General features: G+C 41.5%; 2 long non-coding RNA genes across 2 annotated transcripts in view; one reads left to right on the top strand and one right to left on the bottom strand.

Annotated features, from left to right (window-relative positions):
* The window catches only part of LOC309700095, a 436,175-nt gene that overhangs the window by 327,662 nt on the left and 90,225 nt on the right, over positions 1–18,288 (top strand). The gene's annotated exons all lie outside the window — the stretch shown is intronic.
* Positions 5,395–5,918, bottom strand: LOC309700440. Its single transcript, XR_014274666.1, has 3 exons — positions 5,775–5,918; positions 5,559–5,695; positions 5,395–5,482 (listed from the first exon to the last, which is right to left on the bottom strand). It is a non-coding gene; the product is annotated as an uncharacterized lncRNA (long non-coding RNA).

Here is an 18,288-nt window from a genome sequence, read left to right as displayed (position 1 = left end):
TGTGATCCAGTCATGTGACAAATTAAACAAAGATAGTGGAGGGCATTGTACAGCAGTTGTTGTGTTTGACAGCCCTGTTAAAGATGAATATCAGCCTGCACGTGCTCCAGAGAGCTTTTCTTCAAATTCTTTAATTCTCACTCGCGTTTGCAACTTTGTACTTTTGTGTTACTCGCAGCAACAACTCCACCTCATTGTTAGTCCATTTAAAAAAACTCGGTGCTTTTCCTCGACCTTTTGCCACAACCTTTAAACGAGCTGGAAAGAAAATAAGCTGCAGACAGAAATGAGGCAGGCCAAATCTTCTTGAGTTTCACACATGCGCAGGACTGGAATGTAAGCATTTTCGGCCATTTCAGTGTGGACGCACAACTCTGTGAAAATGACTGAAGACGCTAGTGTGGACGTGGAGCGTTTTCAGGCAAAAACACTGTTTTCAAATCTATCAAGGCTAGTGTGGACATATCCTAAGGGCCTGTTGCTGAAAACCTGTGCCAGAGTTCTGACAGGCCAATGATTTTAGAGCACACTGATGCCGTGTGCTGCAGTCTGTTCCTGTATGAAGGCTGAGGGAGGGGAACCAGCAGGTGATGGAGGTCATGATGCTTTCCAGGAAGGCATAGGAAAAGTCATCATGATGGGTGTGCTGACTCCAAAGGAGTTGAGTTTCCTAAGGAGGTATAGCTGTTGGTGGCACCTCCTGAGATTCTCCTCTGTGTTGGCAGAGATTTTCAGGAGGTTGTCAAAGATGGTTCCCAGGTATTTGTACTAGTGATGCGCGAATCATGAACGAATCGTTCAATACTCGAGAATCACTTTACTGACTCATGAATCATGATTCACAAGCCCAACTGACTCACTGACTCATCCCTGTTGCTGTTAGCAGCAATGTATATAGCTTATAATTAAAATTGTGGAGAAAAACACAACATCCAGTATAGTAACAAAAACATTTCTGCTCTGAACTGGAAGAAAAAACCCTGAGTAGAAGCTCACATCAAGACAATAGCTCCTCGGTTCACAGTAGCATCGCTCTGCTAACATGCTAACAGCACATTTGAGCTACTCACCCCCTCCCTCCTGGCTCACAGCTTCTTCTTCTTCTTGGTTGCCAACCAATGTTAAGGCGCATTACCGCCCCTGGCTCACAGCTCAGTGGACATTTAGATGAGAAAATATATATATTTAACACATTTAAGGAAAATACTAATAAAATAAAAATAAACAAAAATGTTTATTAAGACATTTTGATAGGAAATTGCTTAATTTTAGAATTGTTTTGCTCTTTTTTGCTCTATAAAATAGTTGTTTTCTTTTAGAATCACTCGTCTTAGCAGTAGGATTTACATGAAAAGAGAAACAAATTAAGTTTGAGTGAAAATGTACATTTTTTGCACTCTCTGGTCGACTGACTCAGTGACTCAAATGACTCAAAAAATCCAATTCACTTTGGTGAGTGACTCATTAAAACTCGATTCAGTGAAAAGAATCAAATTTACCATCACTAATTTGTATTCCTCAGCTACCTCCTCTGGCTTCCCGTGGATGGTGGTGGTGACTGAAGCAGCCAGATCCCTCTGCCTACTGGAGAAGGTCACCACCATCTCTTTGGTTTTGCTCACCTTCAGTTCAAGTTTGGAGCTGTCACACCACTCTACAAACTCCTGCAGAGCGGGCCCGTGGTGCTGTGAGGGCCTGACAGCAGTGACAGGAGAACTGTGTCGTCAGCATATTTCACCAGGTGACAGTTGGGCTGTGTGGATCTGCAGTCATCAGTGTAGAGGATGAAGAGCAGGGGGGAGAGCACACAGCCCTGGGGGGAGCCAGTGGAGGTGAAACGGAGAGAAGAAAGAGAGCTGTTTACCCGAACTTTCGAGTCCTGTTGGTCAAAAAGTCCAATATCCACAGGATTAGCTGATCATCCAGGTGAAATTTTCCAGGAGGAAAGTTTAGTGGCCAGGATACGAGGCTGCAGAGTGATGCACGCTGATGAGAAATCAGCAAACAGAAGTCTGGCAGAGGAGTCAGGGAGCTCCAGATGTTTGTGGATGCAGTCCAAGATGAAGAGTTTTGCATTATCGACACGTCTGCGTGCACGGTAAGCAAACTGGAGGGTCCATCAGGGGGTCAGTTGTTCTTACCACGTGCTGTTTTATGATCTTCTCCATGGCCTTCATCACCTGGGAGGTGAGGGCCACAGGACGAAGATCATTCAGAGACTCTGGGTTGTTTCTTTTGGGGATGAGGATGACTGTGGAGTGTTTCCACAGCTGGGGGATGGTGTGACTGTCAATTAAGTGTTGAAATAGAGTCCAGAACACACTTCCTACGTGCCCTGCACAGTGCCTCACAACTCGACTGCTGATGTTGTCAGGGCCGGGTGAGCTCCTCTCCCTGGTCCTCCTGAGGGCTCTCACCACCTCCTCAGTCCTGAAGGTGAGTGCAGAGCTGCCAGGTTTGAGTGAGGATCTGGACGCCTCAAGCTGGATGATGTTGTCTGTCTCAAACCTGGTGTAGAAAGTGTTGAGGTCGTCAGGGAGGCAGGAGGGGTTGCTGCCCTCCACCCGGATGGTTCTGGGGGTGGTGACCGCAGTATCCACAGAGGCCATGGTTTTGAGGCCCTGCCAGGCTGAGTGGAGGTCCCCTGTGGTGAATCTAAAGGCTTGATTATTAAAAAAAAGAGAGAAAAATCTTCAGCATAATATTTCCCAAGTATCACATCATGTACTGAATTCAAATGAACTAATCAGCAAGTTTCTGTTATCATATCCTAAATTTGACACGTTGTTCGCTTTCATTTTCACAATATGATATGATTTAAAATCCTTATTTATATATGGCAGCCGCAGACTTTGAGAAGCAGAGGTTACATTAATTAAACGTCATCACAGCACACATTTTCTGACTACAACAGGATGTGTGCTCTGTGCTATTACAATACATACATTCATCATCTGCTGTATCAAGGGTACCTTGCTGTACCTGCTTTTTGCCTTCAGACAGGGCTCAGCTCCTAATCAGAATGTCATGCAGTAATTCATATTAATGGACTATGCTGTTACCAAATGTAATCAACCCTTTTCACATTTGCAAACCTCATTTCAATTGGTTAAACATTACGATGTTACCTTCAAAAGCAACCTAATTAATCAGAAGATCTATTGTATTTATAAAAAATAATTTAGAGTGAATAATCAGAGATTTCAATCTAATCCACCCACTTTAGCGTGGAGCCTTTCACAACTAAGGCAAAGGCTCAATCATTAGAATAGAATAGAATAGAATAGAATAGAATTCAACTTTATTGTCATTGCACATGCACAGGTACAGGGCAACAAAATGCAGTTTGCATCCATCCAGAAGTGCTTTAGTGATATAGATATATTACAATATATATTAGCAATAGTATAGATATGTAAGTATATTACAGAAATGGGTCTATTATGGTATGTTATAATGTACACGGTATGAAGTATGTTGTGAATATTCTATAACTATAAGTATGTACAGGCTGTAGTGAGTACAAGCTATGTACAGGCTATGAACAGGATATAAATATGAAAAACTATACAGAATATGAAATAAATAACTTTACAGGAATCTGAGATATACAGCTATACAGAAATGGGAACTATGGAAGTTGTAAACAGTTGTAGGATTAAAGATTATCGAATGTACAGAATGATTATTTACACAGAGCTATACAGTAGTGCAGTTAAGATAAGTGAGGGTGTAGATAGTTTCTACAGAGGCTATATAAAGTGCTAGTGGTTGTGAGTGGTGGTTCAGTCCATGTTATTATTGTGTTTGAGGGTACAGTTGTCCATTGTGGGTGTGTGTATGTTCAGTCCATGAGTTAACGTGGGTCAGATGTCAGGAGGCAGAGTTCAGGAGTCTGACAGCTGTGGGGAAGAAGCTGTTCCGGTACCTGGTGGTCTTAGTCCGGAGGCTCCTGTAGCGCCTCCCAGAGGGCAGGAGGGTGAAGAGTCCATGTGATGGGTGACTGGGGTCTCTGATGATTTTCCCAGCCCTTTTCAGACACCGCTTCCTGTAGATGTCTTTTATGGCAGGAAGTGGTGCTCCGGCGATGCGCTGGGCAGTTTTCACGACCCTCTGCAACGCCTTCCGGTCCGAGGCAGAGCAGTTCCCGTACCAGACTGTTATACAGTTGGTCAGGATGCTCTCGATGGTGCAGCGATAGAAGTTCACCAGGATGTCTGAGGACAGGTGATTCTTCCTCAGAGTCCTCAAGAAGAGGAGGCGCTGGTGAGCCTTCTTGACCAGCTCGGAGCAGTTGGTCGTCCAGGTGAGATCCTCGGAGATGTGGACTCCCAGGAACTTGAAGCTGCTCACACGCTCCACAGCCGTCCCCTTAATGTGGATGGGTGGATGTGGGTCAGCATTCCTCCTGTAGTCCACGATGAGCTCCTTGGTCTTCTCGGTGTTAAGCAGCAGGTTGTTTGTGTCGCACCACTCAGCCAGACGATCCACCTCCTCCCTGTAGGTGGCCTCATCGTTGTCACTGATGAGGCCAATCACCGTGGTGTCATCTGCAAACTTAATGATGGTGTTGGAACCATCAGCAGGTCTGCAGTCGTGGGTGAAGAGGGAGTAGAGGAAAGGGCTCATCACACAGCCTTGTGGTACACCGGTGTTCATTGTGATGGTAGATGAGCAGTGGTTATCCAGCCGGACATGTTGGGGGCGGTTGGTCAGGAAGTCCAGTAACCATTTGCAGATGAGGGAACTGATTATGGAAGCTAAACGCACATTTGTGGTAAAGCAGATAAGATGAGAAAGATGCACAACATTATTTAAGTCTCTTAATCACATAGAGGCAGTCCACCAAATCATAGCATTATTCAGGACAGACACTGGGACATCATGCTGGACATAAAACCTGTTTTCATTCTATCCTGTACTTTTGCCAATAGAAAAGTTAGGAAAATATAACATTTGAAGATCAATTCAGAAAGTAATACTAAAATATGCTAGTATTAATACTATTAATAGTCCTATTACTGTAATAGTTGGAGAGTCTCCTAATGTGAGTGTAGCAGCAGCCATTGCAGCCGAGTATACTGCTCTCCAGGCATCTGGTTAGAGAGACCATACCATTGTAACGGGCTGGCGCCGGCGACTACCTGATCCGCACATGTACAGTATGTATGTTGTTCTGTCTAACTGACTAACCTCTACACCATATGGGCCTCCTAGCCAGTCCTTCCTCGCCAGACCACCGTTACAACATGCAAAATGGGAAGTCCAAAAATAGATGGAAATTCATGACACTGTCATGAACCGAAGTTCAGTACGCAAGCTGGACCCAGAAGCAGAGACAACACGCAGGAGTACGAAAAATAAACTTTATTTCAACTAAAGGTGTCCTGGAAGGGTCAAAGGAAAACACGCTAGAAACTAGAAAAACCAAGGGACTGGGGGATGAGTTACGCAGGAACGCAGTAATCGGGACTGTGGGAGGCTGCAACAGAAAGAGGAAGAGAGTTACTGGGGAGCGGGGAAATAGCAGCATACGTGGGGGAGAGTATGAGTCTTACAGTCAAAGCGGGGCCGTGGGAGCCGGAGGGAGGGGTGAGGGTCCGCGGGGGAGCTCCAGGAAAGTAGAGGTGATTGGTACCGGAGGCGGTCCAAACTCCAGACGGGCAGGTGGCTCAAAAACACGCCGAGCTGTTACCTGAGCGCAAAAGAAAAGATTAGCGTTTGTTCAGGTAAATGAGGGTTTTCACAACCGCCTTCCCGTGGGTGTACGTTACCTCTGTGGGACAACTAACGGACTGGCGTGGAGCAGCTGGCTGGGCTGGATCAAATAGTCCACCTGATAATCGCCTGAGATGGGATGCAGGTGTGGAGTTAACAGCCACACCCGTGGGCGTGGGCATCCCATCAGCTCCTCGGACACCGGGCCATGACAGACACCAGCTGAAATCTATCAGTAATTAAAACACAATCCTGCCACTTAGTGCAAATTAATATCAGCTGGTTCAGTCAAACTGATGGCCTGTAAAAAGGTCTCGTTACCAAGGGAACATCTCATGGTAAAACCAGGATCTCTCACGATCTTAACGGCCTTGCTGTTGCAAAACATCCTGATGGCACTGGTTACAGAAGAATTTCTAAACTACTGAAGGTTCCAGTGAGTACTATTGAGCCATAATCTGAAAGTGGACAGAACATAATTTCACTATATACAGTTGTTCCCCACAAGATTTCAGACAGTGAAGTGAAAAAAGTTATCAGAAGAGTTGTCCCAGAGCCAACTTGTGGAGAGCTGCAGAAAGACCTGGAATCAGCAGGTACAGTCGTTTCAAAGAAAACAATAAGTAATGCTGTCCATCAATGTTCTGTATCCACGCTCACCACGCACGACTTCATTGCTGAAGAAAAAGCATGTTGAGGCTTGCTTGCAGCTTGGCCGAACAAGATTTAGACAAGTTGGTGAAATATTGGGAGAATTTGGTGTGGTCAGATGAGACGTAAACTGAACTCTTTGGATGCCATAACACGCACCATGCTTGGAGGTCAAAAGGCATCACCCTGAAAACACCATACCAACAGTGAAGTTTGGCCGTGGGAACATTGTGGTGTGGGGCTGTTTTACACCGTATGGTTCTGACATGCTTCATATAATTGAAGATAAAGCACTAAGACATTCTTGATAAAGAAAGGGCAATCGTGGCTCAAGGAGTTCACCTTGTAATCGGAAGGTTGCCGGTTCGAGCCCTGGCTTGGACAGTCTCGGTCGTTGTGTCCTTGGGCAAGACACTTCACCCGTTGCCTACTGGTGGTGGTCAGAGGGCCCGGTGGCGCCAGTGTCCGGCAGCCTCGCCTCTGTCAGTGCGCCCCAGGGTGGCTGTGACTACAATGTAGCTGCCATCACCAGTGTGTGGATGAAGTATAAAGCGCTTTGGGGTCCTTAGGGACTAGAAAAGCGCTATACAAATACAGGCCATTTACCATTTAAAAGTCTTCTGCCATCTACCAGGATGATAAAGATGAAATGAAGGTGGACATGATCCTAAACACACAGTCGAGAAAACACTTAAGTAGTTTCAGAGAAAGATAATAAAGCTGCTAGAATGGTCACCTGACCCAGAGCGCCGAGTTCATAGAAGGCGCCCATGGAACCTTCAGGATTTGAAGACTGTGTGGAAAAATGGGCCAAAATCAATCTGAGCAATGCATGTGACTAGTTTCTCCATAAAGGAGGTGTCTTAAAGCTCTCATCACCAACAAAGGATTGGATGGGTTGGGAGGGATTGCTTGTTTCTAACATCTGGTAAGAATTTCATGTTAACGGCACCTTCAGAAATGTATTTGGTGGAAATTTGGTGATGTGTTCAATACTTATTTTATCTGCTGCACCTTTATTCTTCGTCACAGCTTGAACTCTCTGAGGTAACCTTTTATATTAATTATTTAAGTAGTCTTCATGAATTATTCTTGGGCTTCTTGGAGGACATTCCAATGTTCTGTTTTGGATCTTCTGTTTTGGACCTTCCCTTATATTCTCACTACTTCAGTTGTTGAGGTGTGGGCTTGGGGGAGGTATACAAGTATGCTTTCACTGCATTTGCACAATGTTTGGGATTATTGTCATGCTGAAGAATGAAGCTGTTGCCAATCAGATGCTTTCCAGACAGCAGGTATTACATGGTGAATGAAAATCTGATGGTACTTTTCTATGTTCATAATTTTCCTCAACACCACCAGCTGCAGCTGCAATCATGACAGAGCCTCCACTGTGTTTTACAAATGGCTGCGGACACTCACTGTACCCTTCCCCTGACCTCCTAGCCTCATCATACTGTCTGGTGAAGCAATATATTTAAGCCAAAAAGAAATCTTTGCTGTCTGAGTTTGTGGTGTAGCGAGGAACACTTTGAAATTCTAGAATTATACAAGTGGAGTAAAGAGAAAAGCTGTGACAATATAAGGATTTTTACATTTACAGAAAACACTACCATTACTCTGAAGCTGCTTAAATGGTCAATTATTTAGATTACATACTTTTCGTGTTTAAGGTTTGTTTATCCGTTTGGTTCGTATACCCACAGTGGAAACTGTGAACTGACATAATGGTCCTCAGTTGCACATCTCTGAAATTTTAATCTCCTCCTTGCAATCTTCAATTTGTTTATTAGCACTCTTGCCTCTCAGCAACAAGGAATTTGACTCCAATATCTACCCCGGGTCTTTCTGAGTTTGCAGTGGTTCTCTCCAGGTGCACCCACTTCCTCCCACAAAGACATGCAGTAAGTAGGATAAGGTTTATTTCTCAATTGCCAATAAATGTGAATGGTTGTCTGTCTCTCTGTGTTAGCCCTGCAACAGTCTGGTAACCTGCCTGGGGTGTACAGTATGCCACCTCTCGCACTATGGTAGCTGGAATAGGCTCCAGCCCCCCTGGGACCCTGATAAGAAAAAGTGCAAGAGAATGGACAGATGGATGCTGTGGCAACCTCCATCACAGTTGTGCATCAACAGCTGCAATGGAGGTTGCCACAGCATTTCTCTAAAAAGTTTCAGAAAACTGCTTTACAGTTGACGAGTTAACTGTAAGGGGAAAAGGGCATTACGCAGTGGATTGGACACAATTTACTTATGATCAAAGAAGCATCATTAATTAGATTTAGATTATGTAATTATTTTATATTTTATTTATATCTGTAATTTATATTTTATATAGTGATGTTTATCTGCATCATGATTTTACTGGAAAGCACTTTGGTGTACTTTGGTCTTTAAAATGTGCAATATATATAAATTTTGATTGATTGATTAATATTAATATTGTCAATAGTAAATCCATATAATAGACTGGCCAAAGAATCTGCCCAGGAACATGAGAAGCTTCATTTATCTGTTGAAAGAAACCAAAGCAATCCAGAACAGGACAAAACTCCGTGACCATGGTTTTACAGGCACAGCAGGCGTGGATGTTAAAGTTGCCCAGGATTAACAGACAGTTATATAATGATGCATAATGACGAGAAAAGAAGGGGGCAGACGTAATAGGAGAGGAGAGAAGTTAGATTAGTGAAAAAGAGTGAGAAAAGACACCAAACAAAGTGAAAACATGCAGATAGGGACAGCAAGGAAATAAGTGAAGGATGCAGAAAAGGGAAGAAAAGCAAGAAAGAGAGAAAAGGAGAGAGGAAAACAAAACTGAGTGGATAAGATGACCTGACAAAACGAGAAAAAAGGCCAGATATAAAGAAATAATTTACTTCATGTAATAAGTAATAGAGGTTCTCCTTGATTTGTCACCTGATTGCTACTAGTAGCCTTTTTACACTGTTAGTTCTTCCAGAAAGCATCTTTGTTGAAGCGTGGCCTTTCTACACTAATTAGCTGATGGAGATGTTGGATTCATGAGCAAAGGCTGGCAACATCCATCAGAAGTCTGGTCTCTGTCAGCCTGTCTGACTTCCCTAGAAAAAACACAAGTATTACCAGTGCACTGGGTTGTCTGCATATGCCCCCCATTTAACTAACTTTAAAGGATTTCACAGAAATAATAAGTGAGTAATGTGTTCAAATCAGGAGCAGCCTGTAAACTTTGACAATCCACCAAGCTAAAAAAGGAAGCAAATATGGATATGTACACAGCTAATCACTGAAGCAAAAAAAGCAGGAAAGTGTGGAGGATCGCAGATTCTTCTCATGTATGGAATGAGGTGCCAGCGCATTTTTGCATGAATTCATCCCATTTGAACTTAATTGAAACCCCTCTCCTTGGGTAGGCATTACATTAATTCTTCCAGACAGCAGCTCTTATCAAAATGCAGCAGGCCTACGCAGGTAAATAAAGGTCTAGTGTGGGGAGAGGAGGTTGCAGTGTGCTACTAGTGAGCCGTGGGTGCATATAAAAAGATATTAGATCCATTCTAATTATCCTCTTGGAAACATGGTGGCTTGGCCTTCCCTATTTACAGCAGAGGTCAGGGAGAGAAGTATATCAGTGATTATGAAATCAATATCTCTGTACTGAAGGGCCAACTGATTCCAAAAGGCCAATTATCGTGGCAGCTTTTTCTTTACTGCAAAAATATAGTTTGATTAAGAGTTTTAGTTGTGAGCGCTGCTTACATGAAAATTAGAAAGATATACAGATAAGAGCATTCTGATAACTAAATTGTTGACTTGTTTGTATTATTTCTATCACTCCCAGAACCCCATTAACTCTTTGTTAAACATGGCCCAGATTGGAGTTCACAGCAGGACCATATAAACCCTTACATGGCCCTGCAAACTCAAGGACAAACTACCTTCACTTTACAAACTACTGTAACATTTCAAAAGACTGACCTAATGGTGACTGTAGGCCAATCCTGTGAAATGCTTTCACCATAAAACTGGGGAACGGACACTGGCCAGACCAAGAAAGAGTTCACCCCTTTCTTAGTATGGCCATAAACCTCCATCGCAGAATTGGACAGTCTAGTGGCTGATATGGTATCTGTAACCCTAACAGTTTAGTGTATGTCGAAATTTCTTACTAACTTTACTTTTTGGAGTATAACCAGCAAAGGTTAGCTCAGTCCAATTACAGTGGAGTGATTCTTAAGTGATGCATGAAAATTACTTTCTTGAGTTTAATCTGCGGTTGAACTTGTGGTGTCAGAAGCAAGATGGCACTTCCCAATCCAGCACACACGGCTGCAGTCCCAAAAGCAAGAGCTTCATGAGGAGAAGGCATCAACTAGAGAAGATCCAGCATGGGAGACAATCTCCATCCATATCATCCTCATAAGCAGAGCGCCAACAGCTCAACCACAACATGTGGAACAGATGGTGAGCTGATGGCAATGATGAAGGACTCCCTGGCAGGACAGCAAAGCAGCAAGGAGGTTCTCTTGGCAGAACTCAGAGGACTGAACACCTCTTTACCACAAAGCGATCAGTTGCACTTAGCTCCTCAGGTGTGAAAACCAAGAACTGGTTCTTGTAGAGAACCACTTGCCAGTTGTCCAGTTGCTTGGAATCATTAGTTTGCCTGCCTATCGATCCCGCTTACTGGTTCTTGCACTCTTGCTACAATCAGCTGATTTCAGTTCATGTGTTAGAGGAGGAAAATAGTGATGTAGTTGGCTAGTTTTATTATTTTTTGCACAAAAGGATGAGAGCGCGATGGTAAAGTGGAGACTGCTCCAGGACAGAAATAACTGCATCACACTGTTAACACAACTTCGACTCTTCACAAGCACCAGCACAGACAGCATGCTAACGCTAAGCTAGCCAAGAACCCAGAGTGATGTTAAAGCTGAGTAAATGCTGACCCCAGCACTGTGATAAAGGGAGCTGTAAACTGCAGTGAAGCTGCTGAACTTCAACAGGTAACAAACTGATGAGCAGTCAGGCTGCAGCCTGTTCATGTTTCTACAGTAGAATCACCGTGGCGATCACTTTAAACTCTCTTTGTAACTGGTCTTTGATTTGTGTTGTTTTGTGCTATACCTAAATACTAAGAGAAGGATGACATGTGTCCTCATTGGAATTGGGATTTGTGTTGGTGTGTGGGGCTGTAGCCTGTAGCTTTATATTGTTATTTATTTTTGTGCCACTATTCTGAACACATGTAAATAATAATAATAATTAAGCACACAAAAAAAATTGCAGGTGCAAGTGTTGCATTTTAAGGAGAAATTTATTTTGAGCAAAGAAAAGCTAAATTTGAGTCAACAAAATGCATTGCTATGTGCAAAAAATGTATTTCAGTGTTTGCTATTATCCACACACACAATAGCAGCCCCTCTGCTAAATGTATGGATCACAAAATATGATCCACATTTCAAAATGTCTTGATAAATAATTTAAGGTGTTGGATAATGATATTAAGAAGGTGTCAAGAAGGCAAATGATTATGGTTCCTGTGAAAAATATACAGGAAAAGAAATAATAAGCTTTAACGCCAGAAATTCTAAGTGATGTTAAACTACTTTTCTTCATATCCAGAGTGACACAGATGAGGACCTTACTTTGTGTCAAACAGCAGGAAATTTCTATCATGATATAGAAGGCCAGATTCAAATGGAAGCCAAAAAGCTTCCTATTAAGGAAATGTGGAGGAAACCTCTGCTGTGTGCAGAAGCCAAAATAAAGAAGATGAAAGAGAAAGCATAAGATGGAAAAGAAGAGAATAACCAGAGAGAAGTTTTCCAAAGAGAGCATTTGAACATGATAGATGAGGAATGCTTTCCATTTGGAGATGCAGGGCATTGACTAAACAAGAGACAAACAAAAGAAAAAAAAACCTTCAAGAAACAACACCAGGCTAAACAGAAGAGAAGGGGTGCTTTTAATGTTGAAAAAAGAAGCTATGACTGAAGTAAAAATAAATAAATAAATAAAAGCTTTTAAAACAGAAAGGGAGGCGAAAGAAACAATTTGGAAAGCCTTCATGGATTAGAGGAATGCTTCCCATGGATAAGGGATGCTGCAGAAAGAAAACATGAAAAAAGTAAAAGGTTTCTTTTTGCAAAAGAAGTCAGGGAACAACGCCTAAGAGGAAGGTCTTTGCTACTGAAAATAATTCCACGGTTTGTGACAGTGAGCCCTTTATGAAAGAAAAGGAAGAAATGATGATGATGATGAAGGTCTACATTAGAGAAAAGGCAGGTATCCAGAGAATGAGTGATGCTCTCCAGCTGGAAAAGCAAAGCACTGAAAAAGAAAGTGAGAGAAAGAAAACTTTCGGTGCCAAACAGGAAACTATTTGTGAGTAAATAAATAAATGGTAAATGGCCTGTATTTATATAGCGCTTTACTAGTCCCTAAGGACCCCAAAGTGCTTTACATATCCAGTCATCCACCCATTCACACACACATTCACACACTGGTGATGGCAGCTACATTGTAGCCACAGCCACCCTGGGGCGCACTGACAGATGCGAGACTGCCGGACACTGGCGCCACCGGGCCCTCTGACCACCACCAGTAGGCAACGGGAGAAGTGTCTCGCCCAAGGTCACAACGACCGAGACTGTCCAAGCCGGGGTTCGAACCGACAACCTTCCGATTACAAGGTCAACTCCCAACTCTTGAGCCACGATCGCCCCTCAAAAGTCTGTTGAAAGTTGTTTATATGTTAGTCTCTTCCTGAGGACAGCCACAACTCCGCCCCCGCGTTTGCCAATCCTCGGCAGATTTAAATAATCACAGTCAGAAGGTAGGAGTTCAGTAAAACAATTGAGCTCACCTGGTCTCAGCCAAGTTTCCGTTAGGAGCATGAGATCCAAATTGCGGTAAGTAAAAAAGTCCTTTAAAATAAAGGTTTTATTAGCTAACGAGCGGACATTAGCAAGGCTAATCCTTAGTGAAGTCCAAGGCTTAGTAGTGGAAATAGGCGCCCGTTGAAGCGTCCGTAGGTTCTGGAAGTTTACTCCTCTCCGACGATGTCGCGGAGGTCGCAGGCATGGGTTTATTGTAGTAATCCCAGCGACAGGAACCAAACAGAGGTAGATTATGGTTGGGGAGGTCCAGTGTTTCACGTAGTCAAATCTGGCTGCCTAAAAGTATTGATCATTCCGGGGACGTAAGAAGGCAACCTTCAGTCTCACCAGTCGACCGCTTCGCCTTCCCTGGCGCCGGCAGCGCCTGGGTTGTAGGCCAAATTTTAATAATATGTATGCATTAAGTCCATAGTAACTACATAAATTGCAAAAAAGTGCAATGAAATACATATAAAATTGAAAATCGTTTTTGGTTTTTGTACATATATTAGAAATGTAAGAGGCTTATCCCTCAAAACTGTAAATACAAAAAAGTTTCATAAAATAGTTTCCAGCCACAGGAAATTTATTTTGAGTGTCTTCATAGTTTTATTTTTGAGATACACTAAGTTTTATATACTGCAGGGAAAACGAAAATAAATATTATAATGCAAACTTGCAAAAAAAGACAGCATGTGCATCAAAATAAATTTTTTCCAGCAGTGCAATTTGAGTTCTAAGCATCCCAGAAACTATACAGAAAAGCATAAAGTCAAACATAACTTTTAAAAACACCTGTCCCCTCCAACTACTGACCAATAACCTGCGTCAGCACCACGTGGAAGCTCCTGTCAGGCATCATAGCGGCTAAGATGAACAGGCACATGGGTCAATACATGAGCGGGGCACAGAAAGGGATGGGCAAGAATACCAGAGGCACAAAACACCAGCTACTGGCAGACCAAGCAGTAAGCTGAGACTGCAGGACCAGACTGACCAACCTGTGCACTGCCTGGATTGATTACAAGAAGGCCTATGACTCAATGCCCCACAGCTGGATACTGGAATGCCTAGAATTGTACAAGATCAAAAGGACCCTAAGAGCCTTCATCAGGAACTCAATGGAGATGTGGCGTACAACACTAGAGGCCAACTCCAAGCCCATAGCACAAGTCACCATCAAGTGCGGGATCTACCAAGGAGATGCTCTGTCCCCACTGCTGTTCTGCATAGGCCTGAACCCCCTCAGTGAGATCATTAACAAGACTGGCTACGGATACCGACTACGGAACGGAGCAGTTGTCAGCCACCTCCTGTACATGGATGACATCAAGCTGTATGCCAAGAGTGAACGAGACATCGATTCACTGATCCACACTACCAGGCTATACAGCAATGACATCGGGATGTCGTTCGGACTGGAGAAGTGTAGTCGGATGGTAACAAAGAGAGGGAAGGTAGTCAGAACTGAGGGGATTGAACTACCAGAAGGCAACATTGCAGACATAGAGGACAGTTACAAGTACCTGGGGATCCTGCAGGCGAATGGGAACCACGAAGAGGCCGCTAGGAAAGCTGCAACCACCAAGTACCTGCAGAGGGTCAGGCAAGTCCTGAGGAGTCAGCTGAACGGTAAGAACAAGATCCGGGCCATCAACACGTACGCCCTGCCCGTGATCAGGTACCCTGCTGGGGTAATAGGCTGGCCAAAGGAGGAGATGGAAGCCACTGACATAAAGACAAGAAAGCTCCTTACCATGCATGGAGGGTTTCACCCCAAGTCCAGCACCCTGAGGCTGTACGCTAAGCGGAAGGAAGGGGGCCGGGGACTGGTGAGTGTCAGCACCACAGTCCAGGATGAGACAAGGAACATCCAAGAATACATTGGGAAGATGGCCCCAACTGACCGAGTGCTCAGTGAATACCTCAGGCAGCAGAAACCCAAGAAAGAGGAGGGAGACGAGGAACCATCATGGAAGGACAGGCCCCTGCACGGTATGTACCACCGGCAGATAGAGGAGGTGGCTGATATCCAGAAATCCTACCAGTGGCTGGACAAAGCTGGACTGAAAGACAGCACAGAGGCACTAATCATGGCAGCACAAGAACAAGCTCTGAGTACAAGATCCATAGAGGCTGGGGTCTATCACACCAGGCAAGACCCCAGGTGCAGGCTGTGTAAAGATGCCCCAGAGACAATCCAGCACATAACAGCAGGGTGCAAGATGCTAGCAGGCAAGGCATACATGGAACGCCATAACCAAGTGGCCGGCATAGTGTACAGGAACATCTGTGCCGAGTATAACCTGGAAGTCCCGAGGTCAAAATGGGAGATGCCCCCAAGGGTGGTGGAGAATGACCGAGCTAAGATCCTGTGGGACTTCCAGATACAGACGGACAAAATGGTGGTGGCTAACCAACCGGACATAGTGGTGGTAGACAAACAGAAGAAGACGGCCGTAGTGATCGATGTAGCGGTTCAAATGACAGCAACATCAGGAAGAAGGAACACGAGAAGCTGGAGAAATACCAAGGGCTCAGAGAAGAGCTCGAGAGGATGTGGAGGGTGAAGGTAACGGTGGTCCCCGTGGTAATCGGAGCACTAGGTGCGGTGACTCCCAAGCTAGGCGAGTGGCTCCAGCAGATCCCGGGAATCACATCGGAGATCTCTGTCCAGAAGAGCGCAGTCCTGGGAACAGCTAAGATACTGCGCAGGACCCTCAAGCTCCCAGGCCTCTGGTAGAGGACCCGAGCTTGAAGGATAGACCGCCCGCAGGGGCTAGAATAGAACTTGAATATATTGAACGAAACTTGAATATATAGAATGATCTTCTGATTATGCATGTCAGATGCTTTGGTTATTAGTAAATTTGGTTATGTTCATTAGAAAAAAAGTTTTTTCTGTGCCAGACACTAAAAATTGTGAAATATCACAATATTGAAAAAGTTCCAAGGCTATTATTTAGGTAAAGGTTGATAAGACTGGTTTTATCTTCATATTCCTTTGTGCCATTTAAATCATAAAAGTAGTCAAATAAAGTGTTTAAAATATACTTTTCTTTCATGACGAACCATACTTCACACATACTTCATCACAGTAAAAAAATGTCACACTATATGTTACTTATCATGGTATGATGTACTAATTTATCTGTTAATAAACATGAATTGTGATTCTTTTATTAAATAAAATACCTGTTATACATTTTTAACTATCGAACAGAGAAGTGTTTTTATTTAAACTCTTACAGGCTGATATTTGGAAAAAAAAAGACACATAAAAGGTAGGAACACAGAACACTTTATTTGTGTATTTCCAGTACCCAGAGGAAGAAAAGAGTATTCTGTAGTAACAGGGCAACACTGACCTTAAAAAAACAAAGAAAAGAAAAGAAGGGGAAAGGAATACAATTAGGCTGTCTAATCAAGTAAACAAAATCCTTAAACATTCCCTAAAGAATGTACACCAGGTTATGTTTAACAGTTATTATCATTATTATTAGTAGTAGTAGTAGTAGTGTCATTATTTGATAAGAATGCAATGTCATATAGTGCGATGATGATATAATGTTCATATTTCAGCTATATATTATTATATATTTCAAGTCTGTCACATTTATAGACAACTTGCTGGCAGTGTTGGTATATAGTGTTATATGTTATATGCTTTGGTTATTAGTAAATTTGGTTATATATATATATATATATGTGTATATATATATATATATATATATATGTGTATATATATATATATATATATATATATATATATATATATGTGTATATATATATATATATATATATATATATATATATATATATATATGTGTATATATATATATATATATATATATATATATATATATATATATATATATATACACATATATAATGTGTATATATATATATATATATATATACACATTATATATATGTGTATATATATATATATACACATATATATAATGTGTATATATATATATATATATATATACACATTATATATGTGTATATATATATATATATATATATACACATATATATATATATATATATATGTGTATATATATATATATATATATATACACATATATATATATATATATATGTGTATATATATATATATATATATATATATATATATATATATATATACACATATATATATTTGTATATATATATATATATATATATATACACATATATATAATGTGTATATATATATATATATATATATATATATATATATATATATATATATATATATACACATATATATAATGTGTATATATATATATATATATATATACACATTATATATGTGTATATATATATATATATATATATACACATATATATATATATATATATGTGTATATATATATATATATATATATATACACATATATATATATATATATATATGTGTATATATATATATATATATATATATATATATATATATATATATATACACATATATATATTTGTATATATATATATATATATATATATACACATATATAATGTGTATATAATATACTTTTTTTTAACTAACCCTAATCCTTCAGATGTCTAATTAAAATCCAGTCTGTGTAAATGCCCTGTCCTATATCAAGCCCTGTTTGGCACACAGGGGAGTGGGTGGGCATAAGCTTCCCAGTCTGTGCCAACTCCCAGAGGATTTGGTTTCTGTCATGGTCTCTTGGAAAGGCTTTAATTTGATGCTGTAATAATTCCTTTTAGTAAGGCTACCACATACTTTACCTCCTCGGGGCATGCACAGGGATTTGTAATTGGCTGTCGTTCCACTACTATTCCACTGCTGCTCCACTATATTTAACCATGCATGCCAGGAAATGCTGAATAAATGCTTCAGTGATAACATTACAGCCTTAGGTTGAGTCTATTTCTGCTTTACATCAAGTTGAAATTAAATTTACAAAAGCGAATTAAATTCAATAACTATCATCAAGACAAAGATCCAAATGTATGTGAACATGTTCATAAAATAAAAGAATAATGTTTATGAGCTTGTTACTTCTATCTGTGTGAT

This window comes from Aulonocara stuartgranti (genome assembly GCF_965226115.1).
Source record: "Aulonocara stuartgranti genome assembly, chromosome: 23".
Taxonomy (NCBI): Eukaryota; Metazoa; Chordata; class Actinopteri; order Cichliformes; family Cichlidae; genus Aulonocara; species Aulonocara stuartgranti.
Note: the sequence above shows the minus strand (reverse complement) of the source record. Positions and strands in the feature narration are given on the sequence as shown.